Source organism: Arachis ipaensis, chromosome B2 (genome assembly GCF_059453495.1).
Source record: "Arachis ipaensis isolate K30076 ecotype BB chromosome B2, ASM5945349v1, whole genome shotgun sequence".
Classification (NCBI taxonomy): Eukaryota; Viridiplantae; Streptophyta; class Magnoliopsida; order Fabales; family Fabaceae; genus Arachis; species Arachis ipaensis.
The window spans coordinates 50863531-50885709 of NC_142437.1; the positions used below are offsets into that span (position 1 = coordinate 50863531).

The 22179-nt window shown below is 41.0% G+C and overlaps 1 non-coding gene across 1 annotated transcript; it reads left to right on the forward strand.

Annotated features, from left to right (window-relative positions):
• The first annotated feature begins 19229 nt into the window (after nt 1-19229).
• On the forward strand, nt 19230-19336 carry LOC148573953 (small nucleolar RNA R71). The gene has a single exon (XR_015905935.1). It is a non-coding gene; the product is annotated as a small nucleolar RNA R71 (small nucleolar RNA).
• The last annotated feature ends 2843 nt before the right edge of the window (nt 19337-22179 follow it).

Sequence of the window (22179 nt, forward strand, 5' to 3'; positions counted from 1 at the left end):
TTACTTCATACCAACAATCTCCGTGGGATTCGACCCTTACTCACGTAAGGTATTACTTGGACGACCCAGTGTACTTGCTAGTTAGTTGTGCGAAGTTGTGAACCATGGTATTGGCATCATGTTTTTGGCGCCATTACCAGGGAAAGAAAGAGCGATGAATTTTACATAATCAAAGTGTAATCACAATTTCTGCGCACCACGGGGGTTGTGTGGTTGCTTCCAACGTTAGTGACAATATTGGGTGTCACTAACGTTGTCGACCACTCTTGCTTCTTACGTTAGCTCCCACGTTAACCAAGTTAACGTGGGAGTTAACGTGGTATATTTCTCCTTAGGCCAATGATGAGCGGATATTTTATACGCTTTTTGGGGTTAATTTCATATAGTTTTGAGTATGTTTTAGTTAGTTTTTAGTCTATTTTCATTAGTTTTTAGGAAAAATTCATATTTCTGGACTTTACTATGAGTTGTGTGTTTTTCTGTAATTTCAGGTATTTTTCTGGCTGAAATTGAAGGAGCTGAGCAAAAATCTGATTTTTGGCTGAAAAAGGACTGCTGATGCTGTTGGATTCTGACCTCCCTGCACTCAAAGTAGATTTTCTGGAGCTACATGATTTGAAATGGCATGATTCCAATTGCGTTGGAAAGTAGACATCCAGGGCTTTCCAGCAATATATAATAGTCCATACTTTGCACAAGGATAGACGACGTAAACTGGCGTTCAACGCCAGTCCTCTGCCCAATTCTGGCGTCCAGCGCCAGAAAAGGATCAAAAGCTGGAGTTGAACGCCCAAACTGGCATAAAAACTGGCGTTCAACTCCACAAATGGCCTCTACACGTGAATTACTTAAGTCTCAGCCCAGCACACACCAAGTGGGCCCCAGAAGTGGATCTCTGCATCATCCATCATAGTTTACTCATTTTTTGTAAACCTAGGCTACTAGTTTAGTATTTAAACAACTTTTAGAGACTTATTTTGTATCTCATGACATTTTAGATCTGAATTTTGTACTCTTTGACGGCATGAGTCTCTAAACTCCATTGTTGGGGGTAAGGAGCTCTGCTGTGTCTCGATGAATTAATGCAAGTATTTCTGTTTTCCATTCAAACACGCTTGTTCCTATCTAAGATGTTCATTCGCGCTTAACAGCGATGGAGGTGATGATCTGTGACACTCATCACCTTCCTCAAATCATGAACGTGTGCCTGACAACCACCTCCGTTCTATATACGATTGAATGAGTATCTCTTAGATTCCTTAATCAGAATCTCCATGGTATAAGCTAGAACTGATGGCGGCATTCATGAGAATCCGGAAAGTCTAAACCTTGTCTGTGGTATTCCGAGTAGGATTCAAGGATTGAATGACTGTGACGAGCTTCAAACTCCTGAAGGCTGGGCGTTAGTGACAGACGCAAAAGGATAGTAAATCCTATTCCAACCGGATCGAGAACCAACCGGTGATTAGCCGTGCTGTGACAGAGCGCGTGAGCGTAGTTTTCACTGGAAGGATGGAAGGTAGCCATCGACAACGGTGATCCACCAACACAAAGCTTGCCATAGGAGGACGTGCGTGCGTGAACAAGAAGACAGAGGAAAGCAGAGATTCAGAAGACAAAGCATCTCCAAAACTCCAACATATTCTCCATTACTGCATAACAAGTAACCTTTAATCCATGCTCTATTGTTTATTTGCAATTCAACTGATAAACATAATTGACTTCCTGACTAAGATTTACAAGATAACCATAGATTGCTTCAAACAAAAAAATCTCCGTGGGATTCGACCCTTACTCACGTGAGGTATTACTTGGACGACCCAGTGCACTTGCTGGTCAGTGGTACGAGTTGTGAAAAGTGTGATTCACAATTTGTGCACCAAGTTTTTGGCGCCGTTGCCGGGGATTGTTCGTGTTTGAACAACTGACGGATTATTTTGTTGCTTAGATTAGGAAAATTTTTCTTTTTGGTCTAGAGTCTCTTATTATTGTTCTTGATTAAAAATATCCTTCTTTAAAACAAGTGTTACATTTACTGCCCAATTGGCTAGAGCGTTAGTCTAAGCCCGTGGCAGTTTGGTACACTCTTTTTAAAACCTTTTTCATAAATAATACTTTCTCTATAAAATTTTGTGCCAAACTTTAAGTTTGGTGTTTTCTTGTTGATTTTTCTGTGTTTTTCGAAAATTTATTTTGGTTTTCTAAAAATTTTAAGTTTGGTGTTCTTGAGTTTTCCTTGTGACTTGATCTTAAAATTTTTAAGTTTGGTGTTCCTTGGTGTTTTCCCTCCAAAATTTTCGAAAATAAGGAACATTAGATCTAAAAATTTTAAATCTTGTGCTATCTTATTGTTTTTCTCTTTCCTTTTAAAAATCAAAAATATCTTCTCTCTATTTTAAAAGCAAATTTTCAAAATCTTTTTCTAAAATTCAGATTTTTTTTCAAAATCTCCTAACCACTTTCTCTCTCCTCACTTTTTCGAAAATCTTTTACTCATTTTTATTTATTTTATTTTGATTTATTTTATTTTCGAAATAAATTAATAAAGAAATAAATAAAAAAATATTTTTTCTATTTTACATCATCTCCCTTTCTCCATCATGGACCTAAGCGGAAATGAACAATCCAAGAGGACTCTGGGGTCATATTCTAACCCTTCTACTACTTCATATGGGAGTAGCATCTGCATACACTCCATTGGAGCCAGTAGCTTTGAGTTGAATTCTCAGCTCATTATCATGGTGCAGCAAAATTGCCAGTATTCCGGTCTTCTACAGGAAGAACCTACAGAGTTTCTGGCACAGTTTCTACAGATTGCTGACACAGTACATGAAAAAGAAATAGATCAGGATGTCTACAGACTATTACTGTTTCCATTTCCTATAAAAGATCAAGCTAAGAGGTGGTTGAATAACCAACCAAAGGCCAGCATAAGGACATGGAAATAGCTGACAGAAAAATTCCTGAATCAATATTTCCCCCCAAAAAGGATGACACAGCTAAGGCTGGACATCTAAGGCTTCAAGCAAGGAGATAATGAATCTCTTTATGATGCCTGGGAGAGATACAGAGAGATGCTACGAAAATGCCCCTCTGAAATGTTTTCAGAGGGGTTCAGTTAGACATCTTCTATTATGGGCTTGCAGAAGGAGCTCAGATGTCTCTAGATTACTCAGCTGGTGGATCTATCCACATGAGAAAGACAATTGAAGAGGCTCAAGAGCTCATTGATACAGTTGCCAAGAATCAGCATCTGTACCTAAGCAGCAACCCTTCCATGAATGAAGAGGTTAAAACAATAACTGCTGAACTCAGTCCTATAAAACAAGCTGCTGAATTCAATCAGCAATTGGATTTTCTAACAAAGCAGCTAGCCGAATTTAAGGACAGGTTACAAGAGACAAGGATAGCTAATATACATATGGACGAACAGTTTAAGCAAACAAAGCAGCAGCTATCAAGGCAAATAGCAGAAGAATGCCAAGAAGTTCAATTAAGAAGTGGGAAAACATTAAATACCCCACCTCAAGGCATCAAAAATTCAAGAAATGAGCAACCCACCAAAGATTCACCTGAGGATAGTAAGAGCCCAGGGAAAAATAATTCTGGCGCTAAAACGCCAGAAAATGGGTGGAAGGCTGGCGCTGAACGCCCAGACCATGCCCAAAACTGGCGTTCAACGCCAGAAACAAGGCAGGACTGGCGTTCAATGCCAGAAATGGGCAAGAATCTGGCGTTGGACGCCCAAATAGGGCAGGATCCAGCGTTAAACGCCCAAAATGGGCATATTTCTGGCGTTCAGGCGCCAGGAACAGACAATGAGCTGGCATCTAACGTTACCCCAGCTTCTAACTCTGGAACTCAATTGCCAGTGAGGGATCAGACACACACAAATGCTGATAACAACCCCTCTAAAAAGGCTTCTTTAACCACCTCTGTAGGCAATAAACCTGCAGCAACTAAGGTTGAAGAATATAAAGCCAAGATACCTTATCCTCAAAAACTCCGGAAAGAGGAGCAGGATAAGCAATTTGCTCGCTTTGCAGATTATCTCAGGACTCTTGAAATAAAGATTCCATTTGCAGAAGCACTTGAGCAAATACCATCTTATGCCAAGTTCATGAAAGAGATCTTGAGTCATAAAAAGGATTGGAGAGAAACAGAAAGAGTTCTCCTCACTGAAGAATGCAGTGCAGTCATTCTGAAGAGCTTTCCTGAAAAGCTTAAAGACCCTGGGAGCTTTCTGATACCATGCATATTAGAAGATAATTGCACCAAGACAACTTTATGCGATCTTGGAGCAAGCATCAACCTAATACCTGCATCCACTATCAGGAAGCTTGGCTTAACTAAAGAAGTTAAACCAACCCGGATATGTCTCCAACTTGCTGATGGTTCCACTAAATACCCATCAGGCGTGATTGAGGAGATGATTGTCAGAGTTGGGCCATTCGCCTTTCCCACTGACTTTGTTGTGCTGGAAATGGAGGAGCACAAGAGTGCTACTCTCATTCTAGGAAGACCCTTCCTAGCAACTGGATGATCCCTCATTGACGTCCAACAGAGGGAAATAACCCTGAGAGTCAACGATGATGAGTTCAAGTTGAACGCTGTCAAAGCCATGCAGCATCCAGACACATCAACAGACTGCATGAAAGTTGATCTTATTGACTCTTTGGTAGAAGAGATCAACATGGCTGAGAGTCTCGAATCAGAGTTGGAAGACATCTTTAAAGATGTTCAGCCTGATTTGGAGGATTCAGGGGACATGAAAGAGCCTCTGAAATTTCTTCTGAAAGAGGAAAAACCTCCTAAACCCGAGCTCAAACCATTACCACCATCCTTGAAATATGCATTTCTGGGAGAAGGTGACACTTTTCCAGTGATCATAAGCTCTGCTTTAAATTCACAGGAAGAGGAAGCACTTATTCAAGTGCTAAGGACACACAAGACAGCTCTTGGGTGGTCCATAGGTGACCTTAAGGGCATAAGCCCAGCTAGATGCATGCACAAAATCCTATTGGAGGATAATACCAAACCAGTGGTTCAACCACAGAGGCGGCTAAATCCACCCATGAAGGAAGTGGTGCAGAAAGAGGTCACCAAATTACTGGAGGCTGGGATTATTTATCCTATTTCTGATAGCCCCTGGGTGAGCCCTGTTCAAGTCGTCCCAAAAAAGGGAGGCTGACAGTGATTCATAATGAAAAAAATGAACTGGTTCCTACAAGAACAGTTACAGGGTGGCGCATGTGTATTGACTATAGAAGGCTCAATACAGCCACCAGAAAGGATCATTTTCCTTTACCATTCATAGACCAGATGCTAGAAAGACTAGCAGGTCATGATTATTACTGCTTTTTGGATGGCTACTCAGTCTATAACCAGATTGCAGTAGATCCCCAGGATCAAGAGAAAACAGCATTCACATGTCCATCCGGAGTGTTTGCTTATAGAAGGATGCCATTTGGGCTATGTAATGCGCCTGCAACCTTCCAGAGATGCATGCTCTCTATTTTCTCTGATATGGTGGAAAAATTTTTGGAAGTCTTCATGGATGACTTCTCAGTATATGGAGACTCATTCAGCTCCTGCCTTGATCACCTGAAACTTGTTCTGAAAAGATGCCAAGAGACCAACCTAGTTTTAAACTGGGAAAAGTGTCACTTCATGGTGACTGAAGGAATTGTTCTTGGGCATAAAATCTCAAACAAGGGAATAGAGGTGGATCAAGCAAAAATAGAGGTAATTGAAAAATTACCACCACCTGCCAATGTTAAGGCAATCAGAAGCTTTCTGGGGCATGCAGGATTCTATAGGAGGTTTATAAAGGATTTTTCAAAAATCGCAAAACCTCTAAGCAATCTGCTAGCTGCTGACACGCCATTTGTGTTTGACACAAAGTGCCTGTAGGCGTTTGAAACGCTGAAAGCTAAGCTGGTCACAGCACCAGTCATTTCTGCACCAGACTGGACATTACCATTTGAGCTAATGTGTGATGCCAGTGATCATGCCATTGGTGCAGTATTGGGACAGAGGCATGACAAGCTTCTGCATGTCATCTATTATGCCAGTCGCGTTCTAAATGATGCCCAGAAAAATTACACAACCACAGAAAAAGAACTACTTGCAGTGGTTTACGCCATTGACAAGTTCAGATCATACTTAGTAGGATCAAAAGTGATTGTGTATACTGACCATGCTGCTCTTAAATATCTACTCACAAAGTAGGATTCAAAACCCAGGCTCATTAGATGGGTATTGCTTCTGCAAGAGTTTGATATAGAAATAAGAGACAGAAAAGGGACAGAGAACCGAGTGGCTGATCATCTGTCCCGGATAGAGCCAGTGGAAGGGACGTCCCTCCCTTCTCTTGAGATCTCTGAGACGTTTCTTGATGAGCATTTATTCGCCATTCAGGAAGCACCATGGTTTGCCGATATTGCAAACTATAAAGCTGCAAGGTTCATACCCAAGGAGTACAACAGGATACAAAAGAAGAAATTCATTACTGATGCAAAGTACTACTTGTGGGATGAACCTTATCTCTTTAAGAGATGTGCAGACGGAATTATCCGTAGGTGTGTGCCTAGAGAAGAAGCACAGAGGATCCTGTGGCATTGCCACGGATCTCAATATGGAGGCCATTTCGGAGGTGAGCGAACAGCCACCAAGGTCCTCCAATGTGGCTTCTATTGGCCCACACTCTATAAAGATTCCCGAGAGTTTGTACGTAATTGTACAGTTGCCAAAGAGCTGGTAATCTGCCTCATGGTTACGCCATGCCTCAACAAGGAATCTTGAAAATTGAGTTGTTTGACGTATGGGGAATTGACTTCATGGGACCTTTCCCACCATCATACTCAAACACTTATATTCTGGTGGCAGTTGACTATGTATCAAAATGGGTTGAGGCTATTGCCACACCCACCAATGATACTAAAACAGTGCTGAAGTTCCTCCAGAAAAATATCTTTAGCAGGTTTGGTGTCCCTAGAGTACTAATCAGTGATGGGGGCACTCACTTCTGCAATAAACAGCTTTACTCTGCCATGGTTCGGTATGGAATTCGCCACAAGGTGGCCACTCCATATCATCCACAAACCAATGGGCAAGCTGAAGTCTCTAACAGAGAATTAAAGAGAATCCTGGAATGGACAGTAAGTACCCGTAGAAAGGATTGGGCACGGAGCTTGGATGATGCTCTGTGGGCTTACAGGACAGCATTCAAGACACCTATAGGAACATCTCCATACCAACTCTTGTATGGTAAGGCATGTCACCTGCCTGTGGAACTGGAACATAAGGCCTACTGGGCAACCAGATTCCTAAACTTTGATGCCAAATTAGCAGGAGAAAAATGATTGCTCCAGCTAAATGAGCTAGAGGAATTCAGATCCACAGCTTTCGAAAATGCCAAGCTTTATAAAGAAAAATAAAAAAAATGGCATGACAGAAAGCTGTCATCTAGAATCTTTGAACCAGGACAGAAGGTCCTGTTGTTTAACTCTAGACTCAGGCTATTCCCCGGGAAACTGAAATCCTGGTGGAGGGGACCATACGTGATTACAAATGTGTCACCATATGGTTATGTGGAGCTTCAAGATATTGATTCTGATAAGAAGTTCATTGTCAATGGACAGAGAATCAAGCATTATCTTGAAGGCAACATCGAGCAAGAATGCTCAAGGCTGAACCTAGATTAAAAGCTCAGCAAGGTCCAGCTAAAGACAATAAAGAAGCGCTTGCTGGGAGGCAACCCAGCCATGGGGCAACAATCCTCTAAGCATTTTACCCTATTCTCTATTTTTATTTTTATTTGTTTATATAGGGTTCATTGACAACAAGGTAAATAATCATTTACAGAAGACCTCGGCACACAAAACAGAGAAAAAGAGCTCACTGGCAAGAAAACGCCAGTAAAAGTATATTTTGGGCGTTCAACGCCCAAAATGGGCATCCACTGGGCGTTGAACGCCAGTAATGGTAGCAATCTGGGCGTTAAACGCCAGAAAGGGGCACCCACTGGGCGTTGAACGCCAGTAATGGTAGCAGCTGGGCGTTCAACGCCCAGGAGAACAGCAATTGGGCGCTGAACGCCCAAAACAGGCAGTGTTTGGGCGTTCAAACGCCAGGACAGCAAGGAGGAGCCAAATCCATTTTTTCACACGTATTTCCATTTTAATTTCCAATTTTATGTTTCAATGCATGATTTTTACATGAACATGTTAAGAACCCTGATTTCTAAAATCCTTAATTTTTAAAAATCCATTTTTTCAAATTCAATCCAACTCTTTTCAAATCTTTTCCGAAAACAAATCTATCTTTTTCACTCTAAAATCTTTTCAAACTAATCCATATCTTTTTCAAATCTTCATATTATCTTTTTCAAAATTCAGATTTATCTTTTTCAAAAATCTATCATATCTTTTCAAAATTAAACTATATCTTCTATCTTATCTTTTTCAACTCAATCTTTTTATCTTATCTTTTCCAATTTTTCGAAAACCCACCCCCCCATCCCTTTAAATTTGGGTTCGGCCTCCCTCCTCCTCCATCAACAATTGCACCTAGCTCTCCTTCTATCCCTCTCCTTTCTTTTTTTTTTTTGCTTGAGGACAAGCAAACCTCTAAGTTTGGTGTGTTTATCCGAGATCACTAAGATCATGGCTCCTAAAGGAAAACAACCCACTCCAAGAGGCAAGAAAGAGAGCGTTCCAAAACCACTTTGGAATCAAGGAAAGTTCTTATCTAAAGAACATTCAGACCATTATCTTAAAGTAATGGGTCTGAGATCAGTGATCCCGGAAGTTAGATTCGATCTGAAAGAAGATGAATATCCGGAGATCCAGGAGCAAATTCGAATCAGGAATTGGGAAGTCCTAGCTAATCCTGAAATGAAAGTGGAAAGGAACATGGTCCAGGAGTTCTATGCTAATATGTGGCAGACTGACAAGCAAAAACTATCTGGAACTGCCTTCTATGAATTTCGGACCATGGTCAGAGGAAAGATTGTTCATACCACCCCTGACAAGATCAGAGAGATCTTAAAGCTACCTCAGCTAAAGGATGATCCAGACTCCTTCAACAAGAGGATGATGAGAGCAGACATTGACCTGGATAAGATTCTAGAGGACATATGTATCCCTGGAGCCAGGTGGACCACCAACACAAAGGGTGTCCCAAATCAACTCAAGAGAGAGGATCTCAAACCAGTCGCCCGAGGATGGCTGGACTTCATTGGGCATTCTCTGTTGCCCACTAGCAACCGTTCTGAAGTCACAGTTAAAAGAGCAGTGATGATCCATTGCATCATGATGGGAAAGGAAGTGGAGGTTCATCAGCTGATTTCAACTGAACTCTACAAAATTGCTAACAAAAATTCTAAAGAGGCCAGGTTGGCTTATCCAAGCGTGATTTCTCTGCTCTGCAAGGACGCTGGAGTAAGGATGGGAATAACAGAATATATCCTAATTGAAAAGCCAATCACCAAAGAATCAATGGAAAAACAACAAGCACAGGAGGATCCCATCAAGAAGAGAGCACAGGAATTCCTCCCAAAGATCCCTCAATCTGAATACTGGGAGTATCTTGAGACGTCCGTCACCAAGATACGGGAAGCTATGGAGCAAATAATAAAGGAACAGAAGGAACACAGTCAAATGCAGACCTATATGTTTAAAGAACAAGAGGAGCAGGGGCGTGACTTAAGGGAACTGAAGCGCCAAAAGTCTTCTCTTGTAGGACCAAGCACCCCAAGGATCAGAGGAACCCCCGTTCCCCCAGAATAAAGGTTGTTAATTTCCAATTTCTGCCTTAACTCTGTGACAGTGTCCTTATAGAAGTTTACCTTAGGAGTCATATAGTAGTAATTAGTATCTATTTTGATTTTATCTCCAATTAAGCTATAGTTTATTTTTCTCATCATCAGCAAACATGAATAAAGTAGTAGATCTTTTGAATAAGAGGCAATAAAATTTCGAATTTTAATAAGAGAAATTCTAATTAGTTAAATGTAGTGGCAATGCTTTCTGTCTTCTGAATGAATGCTTGAACAATGCATATGTCTTTTGAATTTGTTGTTTAAGACTGTTAAATATGTTGGCTCTTGAAAGAATGATGAACATGAGACATGTTATTGATAATCTGAAAAATCATAAAAATGATTCTTGAAGCAAGAAAAAGCAGCAAAGAACAAAGCTTGCAGAAAAAAAAAAGCAGCAGAAAAAGCCAATAACCCTTAAAACCAAAAGGCAAGGGCAAATAAAAAGGATCCCAAGGCTTTGAGCATCAGTGGATAGGAGGGCCTAAAGGAATAAAGTCCTGGTCTAAGCGGCTAAACCAAGCTGTCCCTAACCATGTGCTTGTGGCGTGAAGGTGTCAAGTGAAAACTTGAGACTGAGCGGTTAAAGTCAAGGTCCAAAGCAAAAAGAAGAGTGTGCTTAAGAACTCTGGACACCTCTAATTGGGGACTTTAGCAAAGCTGAGTCACAATCTAAAAGGTTCACCCAATTATGTGTCTGTGGCATTTATGTATCCGGTGGTAATACTGGAAAACAAAGTGCTTAGGGCCACGGCCAAGACTCATAAAATAGCTGTGTTCAAGAATCATCACACTGAAATAGGAGAATCAATAACACTATCTGAATTCTAAATTCCTATAGATGCCAATCACTCTGAGCTTCAACGGATAAAGTGAGATGCCAAAATTGTTCAGAAATAAAAAGCTACTAGTCCCGCTCATCTAATTAGAATCTGAGCTTCAATCAAAAACTCTGAGATATTATTGCTTCTCAACCTATTAGTCTTCTATTTTATTTGTCTAGTTGCTTGAGGACAAGCAACAGTTTAAGTTTGGTGTTGTGATGAGCGGATATTTTATACGCTTTTTGGGGTTAATTTCATATAGTTTTGAGTATGTTTTAGTTAGTTTTTAGTCTATTTTCATTAGTTTTTAGGAAAAATTCATATTTCTGGACTTTACTATAAGTTGTGTGTTTTTCTATAATTTCAGGTATTTTTCTGGCTGAAATTGAAGGAGCTGAGCAAAAATCTGATTTTTGGCTGAAAAAGGACTGCTGATGCTGTTGGATTCTGACCTCCCTGCACTCAAAGTGGATTTTCTGGAGCTACAGGACTCGAAATGGCATGTTTCTAATTGCGTTGGAAAATAGACATTCAGGGCTTTCCAGCAATATATAATAGTCCATACTTTGCACAAGGATAGACGACGTAAACTGGCGTTCAATGCCAGTCCTCTGCCCAATTCTGGCGTCCAGCACCAGAAAAGGATCAAAAGCTGGAGTTGAACGCCCAAACTGGCATAAAAACTGGCGTTCAACTCCACAAATGGCCTCTGCATGTGAATTACTTAAGTCTCATCCCAGCACACACCAAGTGGGCCCCAGAAGTGGATCTCTGCATCATCCATCATAGTTTACTCATTTTTTGTAAACCTAGGCTACTAGTTTAGTATTTAAACAACTTTTAGAGACTTATTTTGTATCTCATGACATTTTAGATCTGAATTTTGTACTCTTTGACGGCATGAGTCTCTAAACTCCATTGTTGGGGGTAAGGAGCTCTGCTGTGTCTCGATGAATTAATGCAAGTATTTCTGTTTTCCATTCAAACATGCTTGTTCCTATCTAAGATGTTCATTCGCGCTTAACAGCGATGGAGGTGATGATCTGTGACACTCATCACCTTCCTCAAATCATGAACGTGTGCCTGACAACCACCTCCGTTCTATATACGATTGAATGAGTATCTCTTAGATTCCTTAATCAGAATCTCCATGGTATAAGCTAGAACTGATGGCGGCATTCATGAGAATCCGGAAAGTCTAAACCTTGTCTGTGGTATTCCGAGTAGGATTCAAGGATTGAATGACTGTGACAAGCTTCAAACTCCTGAAGGCTGGGCGTTAGTGATAGACGCAAAAGGATAGTAGATCCTATTCCAACCGGATCGAGAACCAACCGGTGATTAGCCGTGTTGTGACAGAGCGCGTGAGCGTAGTTTTCACTGGAAGGATGGAAGGTAGCCATCGACAACGGTGATCCACCAACACAAAGCTTGCCATAGGAGGACGTGCGTGCGTGAACAAGAAGACAGAGGAAAGCAGAGATTCAGAAGACAAAGCATCTCCAAAACTCCAACATATTCTCCATTACTGCATAACAAGTAACCTTTAATCCATGCTCTATTGTTTATTTGCAATTCAACTGATAAACATAATTGACTTCCTGACTAAGATTTACAAGATAACCATAGATTGCTTCAAACCAACAATCTTCGTGGGATTCGACCCTTACTCATGTGAGGTATTACTTGGACGACCCAGTGCACTTGCTGGTCAGTGGTACGAGTTGTGAAAAGTGTGATTCACAATTTGTGCACCAGCCAACGTTAGTACTAATGTTGGCGTTTCTTCCCCCTTTTTAACGTTAGAGGCCACGTTAACTAAGTTAACGTGGACTCTAACGTGGCCACTTATGAGCATTTGCCAACGTTAGTGACAATGTTGAGTGTCACTAACGTTGGCTCAACTTCCCTTCTCCACGTTAGAGTTCACGTTAACTTAGTTAACGTGACTCTTAACGTGGTCAATGATGGCTTTGAGAGCATTATTGGCAATCACTTTTCTCATTAACTTTGCAAGTTACCTCCCATTCCTTGCTTCCTTTGGTCCTGAAATCAAGCAATAGAGCGCATCAAAGTTCTAGTCCAAGTCATGGGCAATGCAACATACAATTTGTCACTAAACTTATGCAAAATCCTCATGAAATAATATAAAATACACAATGTATGCTTGAATCAAGGTGTAAGTGAATATCTACCCAAAACTAGCTTATTTCCTAAGGAAATGCATGAGTAAAGAAAAGGTCAGTGAAACTGGCCAAGATGCCCTGGCATCACAACACCAAACTTAAAGCTTGCTTGTCCCTAAGCAAGTACTGGAACAAGAGAATGATGAATGGAATGCCAAGAGCAGTGAGTCATTCTTGTGGAAGTCATATCACTGATTTTATGGTGGTTTCATGCATAGCAACTTAGGTTCATTCCTGGCTTTCAGACCTTTATCATGTCTTAAAACACTCACTTTGCTTACATCCCATGAGACTTTTATTTATTGATCCCTTTATTGTCATTTCAGAGCTTATTGGTGTTCTTAGGCTAAGTGCTCTGTAAGGGGGCAACTTTTTAAGATAAGCTTTCAGCCAACACTCCCGAACCAGTTGGTTCAAGGTGCTAGGTGTTGAAGCACCCCTAAGGACTTACTCCCTCAAGTCTCTCCCCCATACATACACACCACAGGCATATAGTTCATTTATTTTCCTTCTTGAGACCTTGGTGTCCAGTACCTCTTTGGGTTACTAAATGCTCTGTGGTGAGAGTTACTCTTGATAATGGACTTTCAGCTGATAATCCCGGGTTAGTTAACCCAAGTTACCAGGTGATAAAGCACCCCTAAGAGCTTATTCATCCAAGTAGATCCCTCACACAGGAACACCACAGACACATATCTTAAGATTAAAACCATTGGTGCCTAGCCTTATTGCTTACTCTTTTTCTTTTGTTTTTCCACTTTCATTATTATTTTCTCTTTCTCTTATTAGGATCTTGTCATATACTTAGTCTCATGAGTATATTCAAAGCAAAGTATTCAGGCCATATAGTTGTCATCTCACCTTATGGTTGAACCAACTTAGCTAACTTATGATCATACCACAAACTCATGAATGTACTCTATAGTGTGAACTCCACTCTGGTCTTTTGAAACATAAACATTCTCTCTTCATTTGATTAAAAGGGACAAGCATACAAGTAAGTAAAGTAAGAATGCAGTGACATAAAGACTAGTGCACATAGACCTATTCAGAACTTAAAAGACAGAATTTAAAAAGGGTTCAACTACGAGTAACTACAAATCAAAAGTGCATTCGGACTTCCAACTTTCAACAATTCTGAGTACAATGGAAATAAGTAACAATACAACCTTCGGGTGATGATTTCTGGTTGCCCTCTCTCTTTGTTATCATCCTAGTTTTTGCTGCCTCGCTTCTTTGGGTGGAGGTGCACCATTTCCTCATAAGACTCCTGCAAGGTTACTGGAAGTTGCTTGTTCCCAAAGCACTTGAGACATAGTTAGCTTGCATGTATGCTGGTGCTTTTTGAACTCAATTTGGTGTGTGAACACCAAACTTAGTTCCTTGCCCAGTGCAAACATTGCACATATGCAGAGAACCCCATATCTTGTTGTCAACAAAGCAATGATCACCTATAGTCTAACTACATCTAAGTGGTTTCTCTTGATTGGATGGAGCTAGCAATGTTCTTTTGGAGTGGAGTGTAATTCTAACCAATGTCCTTTGGTGGAACACCAAACTTAGAATTACACTATCACTCTTGGATTGTTCTGGTGTGGAACACCAAACTTAGCTCCTTACCATACAGGGGAAACGACTTGTGATTTTTTTATTGAAATAAAGATGAAAGTGAAACTACCTGAGGTTGGGTTGCCTCCCAACAGAGCGCTCTTTTATCGTCGCTAGCTCGACGAGTCCTTAATTACTTGAGATGGTACTTTACTCTGGGGTTTTCCCCCATGTTGCCCAGATAATGCTTGCGTCTTTGTCCATTCACTGTAAAAGTCCTCTCTGAACCTTCATCCGTGATTTCGATGTGGCCATATGGTGATACTTTTTAACCATGAAAGGTCCGGACCACCTTGACTTGAGTTTTCCTGGGAACAGCCTTAATTTAGAATTGTAAAGGAGTACTCGCTGCCCCTTTTCGAAACTCCTGGGCGCAAGATGCATGTCATGTTTTCTCTTTGCCTTTTCTTTATACATCTTAGTGTTTTCATAGGCTTGTGACCTGAATTCCTCCATCTCTTGCAGCTGCAAGATCCTTTTTGCACCAGCAGCAATGCTGTCAAAATTTAGTATCTTGATAGCCCAGAGAGCTTTGTGTTCCATCTCCAGTGGTAAATGACAAGCCTTCCCATAGACCAGTTGATATGGAGACATTCCAAGTAGAGTTTTGAATACTGTTCTGTATACCCAAAGAGCATCATCCAGCTTCTTCGACCAATCCTTTCTAGATGCACCCACAGTCTTTTCCAGGATCCTCTTCAGCTCTCTGTTGGATATCTCAGTTTGCCCACTTGTTTGAGGATGGTAAGGTGTGGCTACTTTGTGTTTTACCCCATATCGTAGGAGGAGAGCTTCTAGTGGTTTGTTACAAAAGTGGCTCCCTCCATCACTGATGAGGGCTCTTGGGACTCCAAACCGGCTAAAGATATTCTTCCTGAGGAAGTTCATGACTACCTTGTTATCATTAGTTGGGGTTGCTATAGCCTCTACCCACTTGGAAACATAATCCACTGCTACCAGGATGTACTTGTTTGCATATGAGGTTGGGAATGGTCCCATGAAATCTATTCCCCACACATCAAACAGTTCCAGTTCCAAGATGAAATTTTGTGGCATGGCGTTTCTTTTGGGCAGGTTTCTAGATCTTTGGCATTCATTGCAGCTTTTTACTAGTTCCTTGGCATCCTTGAAAAGGGTGGGCCAAAAGAATCTGCTTTGTAACACCTTTGCTGCAGTTCTGTCCCCTCCAAAGTGCCCGCCATAATATGAACCGTGGCAATTCCACAGGACTTCTCTTCCTTCTTCTTCCGAAACACATCTTCTAAGGATTCCATCTGAACATTTCTTGAAGAGATATGGCTCGTCCCAGACAAAGTATTTTGCATCATTCATGAGCTTCCTTTTTTGATGTTTGTTGATCCCTGGGGGTAATGCCCCAGTTGCCTTGAAATTTGCAATATCTGCAAACCATGGTGCTTTGTGAACTGTCATCAACTGCTCATCAGGGAAGAGCTCGTTCACATTTGTATCATTTCCTCCACCTTGATCATGAGGGATTCTGGATAGGTGATCTGCCACCTTGTTCTCCACTCCTTTCTTGTCTCTGATTTCAATATCAAATTCCTGCAACAGTAAGATCCACCTTATTAGTCTTGGCTTTGATTCTTGCTTGGCAAACAAATATTTTAGTGCTGTGTGATCTGTAAAGACAATCACTTTAGCACCAATGAGGTATGATCTAAATTTGTCAAATGCAAAAACTATTGCTAGCAACTCCTTTTCAGTAGTGGTATAATTTCTTTGAGTTTCATTAAGGACTTTGCTAGCATAGTATATCACACAAACTAAGTTATCTTTCCTTTGTCCTAACACTGCCCCAACTGCAAAATCAGATGCATCACACATCAATTCAAATGGTAGGTTCCAATCAGGTGGGAAAATGATAGGGGTAGATGATAACCTCATTTTCAAATCTGCAAATGCTAGCATGCATGTTTCATCAAAGATAAATGGTGTATCAGATACAAGGAGATTGCTTAAGGGCTTGGCTATCTTTGAAAAATCTTTAATGAACCTTCTGTAAAAACCAGCATGCCCTAAAAAACTCCTAATTGCCTTGACATCACTAGGTGGAGGTAGTTTTTCAATAAGTTCTACTTTAGCTCTATCAACCTCAATGCCTTGGTGAGAGACCTTGTGACCAAGGACTATTCCTCCTGTCACTATGAAGTGGCATTTTTCCCAGTTCAAGACCAAATTGGTCTCTTGGCATCTTTTCAATACCAAGGCGAGGTGATGTAGGCAACTAGGAAAGGAATCTCCGAATACCGAGAAATCATCCATAAAAACTTCAATGAATTTTTCTATCATATCTGAAAAGATAGAAAGCATGCAGTGTTGGAAAGTTGCAGGTGCATTATATAGCCCAAATGGCATGCGCCTATAGGCAAACACTCCATACAGACAAATAAATGAGGTTTTCTCTTGGTCTCTGGGATCAACCACTATTTGGTTATATCCTGAATAACCGTCGAGAAAACAATAATATGCATGCCCTGCAAGTCTTTCCAACATCTGATCCATGAATGGAAGGGGAAAATGGTCTTTTCGTGTAGCCTCGTTGAGTTTTCTGTAGTCTATGCACATCCGCCATCCTGTGACGGTCCTTGTAGGTATGAGCTCGTTCTTCTCATTGGTAACCACAGTGATTCCTCCCTTCTTGGGCACAACATGTATGGGGCTAACCCAAGGGCTGTCCGAAATTGGGTATATGACCCCTCCTTGCCAAAGCTTCATAACCTCTTTCTGTACCACTTCCTTCATGATTGGGTTCAGCCTTCTTTGGGATTGAATGGATGGCTTAGCATCATCTTCCAACAGTATTTTATGCATGCATATGGCTGAACTGATTCCCTTCAAGTCAGCAAGGGTCCATCCAATGGCATCCTTATGCTCCCGCAGCACCTTGAGTAGCTCGTCCTCTTGATCTTGACTGAGGGATGAATTTATGATCACTGGGTAGTTTTCATTTTCTCCTAGATATGCATATTTGAGAGTGGGTGGCAGTGCTTTGAGTTCAAGTTTGGGTGCTTCTGACTTTTCGTTCCCTTCCTTTGGTGCATCTGGTATATGTATTTTTGCTGTGGCTACCTCTTCACTTGATTCAGATTCTTCCTCCACCAATCTCTCGTCCTCTTCAGGTTCTTCTTCTTCAAAATTCTCCTGCACTTCATCCTCAAGTGCATCTAACCTCATGCATTCCCCCAATTGTTCTGGTGGGTAACTCATGGCCTTGAACACATTGAATGTCATCTTTTCGTTGTGTAATCTCAGGGTGAGGTCACCCTTCTGAACATCAATGACAGCTCCAGCAGTGGCCAAGAACGGCCTTCCCAAGATGATGGAGGTCTTGGCGTCCTCCTGCATGTCCAGCACCACAAAATCTATTGGAAATATGAAATCTCCCACTTTTACCAGCAAATCCTCTACTATCTGTGAGGGAATTTGAATGATCGGTCTACCAGTTGTAGGGCCATTTTTGTTGGTTTAGCCTCCTCAATTTTCATCTTTCTCATCATAGCTACTGACATCAAATCGATGTTGGCTCCTAAGTCACAAAGAGCCTTCTCTACTGTGATTTCTCCTATAATACAAGGGATCTGAAAACTCCCAGGATCCTTCAGTTTCTGGGGTAGTTTATGCTGAATGATAGCACTACACTCTTCGGTTAGTATCACAGTCTCATTGTTCTTCCAGCTTCTCTTCTTAGTCATTAGCTCCTTCAAAAACTTGGCATAGAGTGGCATTTGTTCTATGGCTTCAGCAAAGGGTATGTTGATTTGTAGTTTCTTGAAGATTTCCAAAAATCTCAAGAACTGGTTGTCATCTTCCTTTTTCTTCAATAGCTGGGGATATGGAGCTCTTGAGATGTTCAGTTGTGGCATCCCTTTTTCTTTCTGCGGACTTGGCGTGGGAGGTTGAACTCCATCTTGCTCTTCTCCCTTTTCATTTGAGCCTTCTTCTTGTGGTTTTTGGGGCAGTTTCTTCAGTTCCTTTCCACTCCTAAGTGTGATAGCTTGACACTCCTCCCTTTTGCTTGAATTGGCATCATAGCAAAGGTTGTGGTTAGGAAGCTGCTTAAATAGATAGCTGATTTGTGTCTCCAGTTTCTTGATGGCAGCATTTTGATTCTGCATATTTGACTGCACTTCCTCTCTGAATGCTTTACTGTTTCGAATGTCTTTGCATACTCCTTCAATTAAGGTTTCAATCTTAGAGAGCTTGTCATCAATTGATGGGTGATTCGGAGCAGATGTGCTGTTTTGGTTTTGATAGGCGTGTGGAGAAGTGTTGTTGTGGGGTTTGTAACGTCTCTGGTCTTGGTTTTGATCTTGCTCACTTCTCCACCCAAAGTTTGGGTGGTTTCTCCACCCAGGGTTGTAGGTCTTGGAGTATGGATCATAGTTTTTCCTTGGTGAATTCCCAATGTAGTTGGCTTGCTCCTGACTACCCTCTGCTTCTTCATTCACTCCTTCTTGGGTTGTTGATGAAGTTGAGATTACTACTACTTGGTTCATCTCCATCTTCTTGGTGAGGTCAGCCAACTGCTGGGTAATGAGCTTGTTTTGGGCCAACAGAGCATCTACATTGTTTAGCTCCATTACTCCTCTTGTGTTCCCTCTTTCGGAAGCATAGAAGTAGTCGTTCTCTGCTACTGTTTCAATAACATCTATGGCTTCCTCAATAGTCTTCTTCTTGTTCAAAGATCCTCCGGATGAATGGTCTACGGCCTTCTTTGACTCATAAGAGAGCCCTTCATAGAAAATGTGCAGCTGCACCCATTCGTTGAACATATCTGGTGGGCACCTCCTTGTTAGGTCTTTAAACCTCTCCCATGCTTCATATAGAGTCTCACCATCTTGTTGCCTAAAAGTTTGGACCTCAGCTCTCAGCCTATTGATTCGTTGAGGAGGGTAAAATCTTGCTAAGAATTTGTTCACCACGTCTTCCCAAGTTGTCAAGCTTTCCCTTGGGAAAGATTCCAGCCACTTGGCTGCTTTGTCCCTAAGTGAGAATGGAAATAAGAGCAGTCTATAGGCGTCAGGATGAACACCATTAGACTTCACTGTGTCACATATTCTCAGGAAGGTGGTTAAATGTTGATTGGGGTCTTCTTGAACACCTCCTCCAAACGAACAGTTGTTCTGAACAAGGGTGATGAGCTGTGGTTTAAGTTCAAAGTTGTTGGCATGGATTGTTGGCTTTTGGATGCTACTTCCACAATTGCCTGGGTTTGGATTGATGTAAGAGCCCAAAACTCTTCTATCCTCCCCAGCATGATTTGCTCTACCTCCTCCCCCATGGTTGTGATCCTCTTCTTCATGATGGTTTTCCATGTTGTCTTCCATGTTTGGTTCAAAGAATTCCTCTTCTTCCTCAGCACCAATCACTTTCTTTCCTCTTGCCTCCCTCCTTAATCTAAGGAAGGTCCTCTCAGGTTCAGAATCGAAGGAAGTTGAAGCCCCGCTTCTTCTCCCTGTCATACAACCATCAAGTGCAAGCAAGAAAAGATAGGTGCAGAAAGTATTTTTGTCAGAATTACTGTTAGTTGTGGGTGATGCAATATATCAAACAGTTAGTGGGTTAGCAAACAGAATTGAAAATAACAAAGAAAAACAAAAGAGTAGAGGGGGAAGGGAAGAAGTTTAACTAAAACAGAAAGTAAATCACTCAAACAAAAAAAATAAAATTCACAAAATAAAAATGCTCAATCTAGTGATCTTCCAATTTAATCATTGTTGATGCACAATCAATCCCCGGCAACGGCGCTATAAACTTGATGCACGAAAAACTTGTCTCTCAACAAATTCCCCTTCGGCAAGTGTACCGAATTTGTCGTCAAGTAAAAACTCACAATAGAGTGAGGTCGAATCCCACAGGGATTGATTGATCAAGCAACTTTAATTAGAAGAATATTCTAGTTGAGCGAATCCAGAATTTGGGTTGAGAGTTGCAGAAAATAAAATGGTGGGAATGTAAATAACAGAAAAGTAAATGCTAGAATTAAAGGACTGGAAGTAAATGACTGAAAATAAATTGCTGAATTGTAAATGGGAATGGGGGATTTGCTCATAAAAGTAAATGGCAGAAATTAAAGAGAATGGGTAAGATCAGAGATGGGGAGTTCATTGGGCTTAGGAGATGTTGCAATTCTCCAGATCAAGTTCATTTTCATCTCTTCCTCAATCAATGCACTCATTAATCTCCTTGGCAATCTTAATTGATTGAATTACAATTTCTTGCAATTCAATCTCTCAAATCTTGATCAATAGCCAATTCCTTGGTCAATTGCTCATGAGAAGAGATGAAGTATGGTCACTGATTATACCACATGCATTTCCTAAATCAAGTATTGAGAGGGTTATAGTCACATACCCATCCAAACCCAATTTGGTCCAGCATGAGAAAGCATTTCTAGCTTGATCTCTTCAATCCTCTTTCAAGGTTCAGAAGAGATCCAAGTTTGAATAGCTTCTTTTCCAAGATAACTACTCAATTGGATGAAGATCGAAAGCTTTCAAGTAAAATCAAGAGAAAAGATAGAAGAAGAATAATGAAAATTAGTATTGATCCATCAAATTATAACAGAGCTCCCTAACCCAATGAAAAGGGTTTAGTTGTTCATAGATCTAGAAAATGAAAATAAAGATGGAGAATACATCATAAGACTAGAAATTGCAGAGAAGGTAAAATACAGAGAGTAGTTTTCTTTTCCAACTTTCAAAACTCCTTCAACAATTCAAAGCTACTCCTATATATACTACTTCTCTCAGCTTCTAGTTTGCTCTTCAAGTCTTGGGCCTTTGGATCTTGAGTTTGAAGCAGTTCTCTTCTTCATTTGGGCTTGGCTTTACTTGCAGAGATAAAATGTGGAGTGGGCATAGACTTTAGCTCAGGACGTTAGGGGTGTTAACGTTTAGTAAAAATATAAGTTCGAGAACGTTAGTGACAATCAACTTTCTCACTAACGTTACTAAGTAAAAGCCACGTTAACTTCAATGTTAGTGGCATAAACGTTGCCACTAATGTTGCCTCTAAGTCCTTCGCACACGTTATTGAGACTTAACATTCCCAATAACTTTGAAAAGCCCCCTTTGTTCCCTCGTTAGAGCTCACGTTAACTTAGTTAACGTGGTTCTTTAACGTGGGCTTGCCATCTTTCGAGAACGTTAGTGACACTCAACATTGTCACTAACGTTCCAAGGTGCCCCTATGTCTCACGTTAAAGTCCACGTTAAATAGGTTAACGTGGCTTCTAACGTGGCCATGCTTAGCCATCCCTAACGTTAGTGACAATGTTGAGTGTCACTAACGTTGGCCATTCTTTCACTCATCAACGTTAGCTTCCACGTTAACTAAGTTAACGTGGAAGTTAACGTGGCTCCTTGGGGGGTTGTGTGGTTGCTTCCAATGTTAGTGACAATGTTGGGTGTCACTAACGTTGTCGACCACTCTTACTTCTTACGTTAGCTCCCACGTTAACCAAGTTAACGTGGGAGTTAACGTGGTATATTTCTCCTTAGGCCAACGTTAGTGACAATGTTGAATGTCACTAACGTTGGCATTTCTTCCCCCTTTTTAACGTTAGAGGCCACGTTAACTAAGTTAACGTGGACTCTAACGTGGCCACTTATGAGCATTTGCCAACGTTAGTGACAATGTTGAGTGTCACTAACGTTGGCTCAACTTCCCTTCTCCACGTTAGAGTTCACGTTAACTTAGTTAACGTGACTCTTAA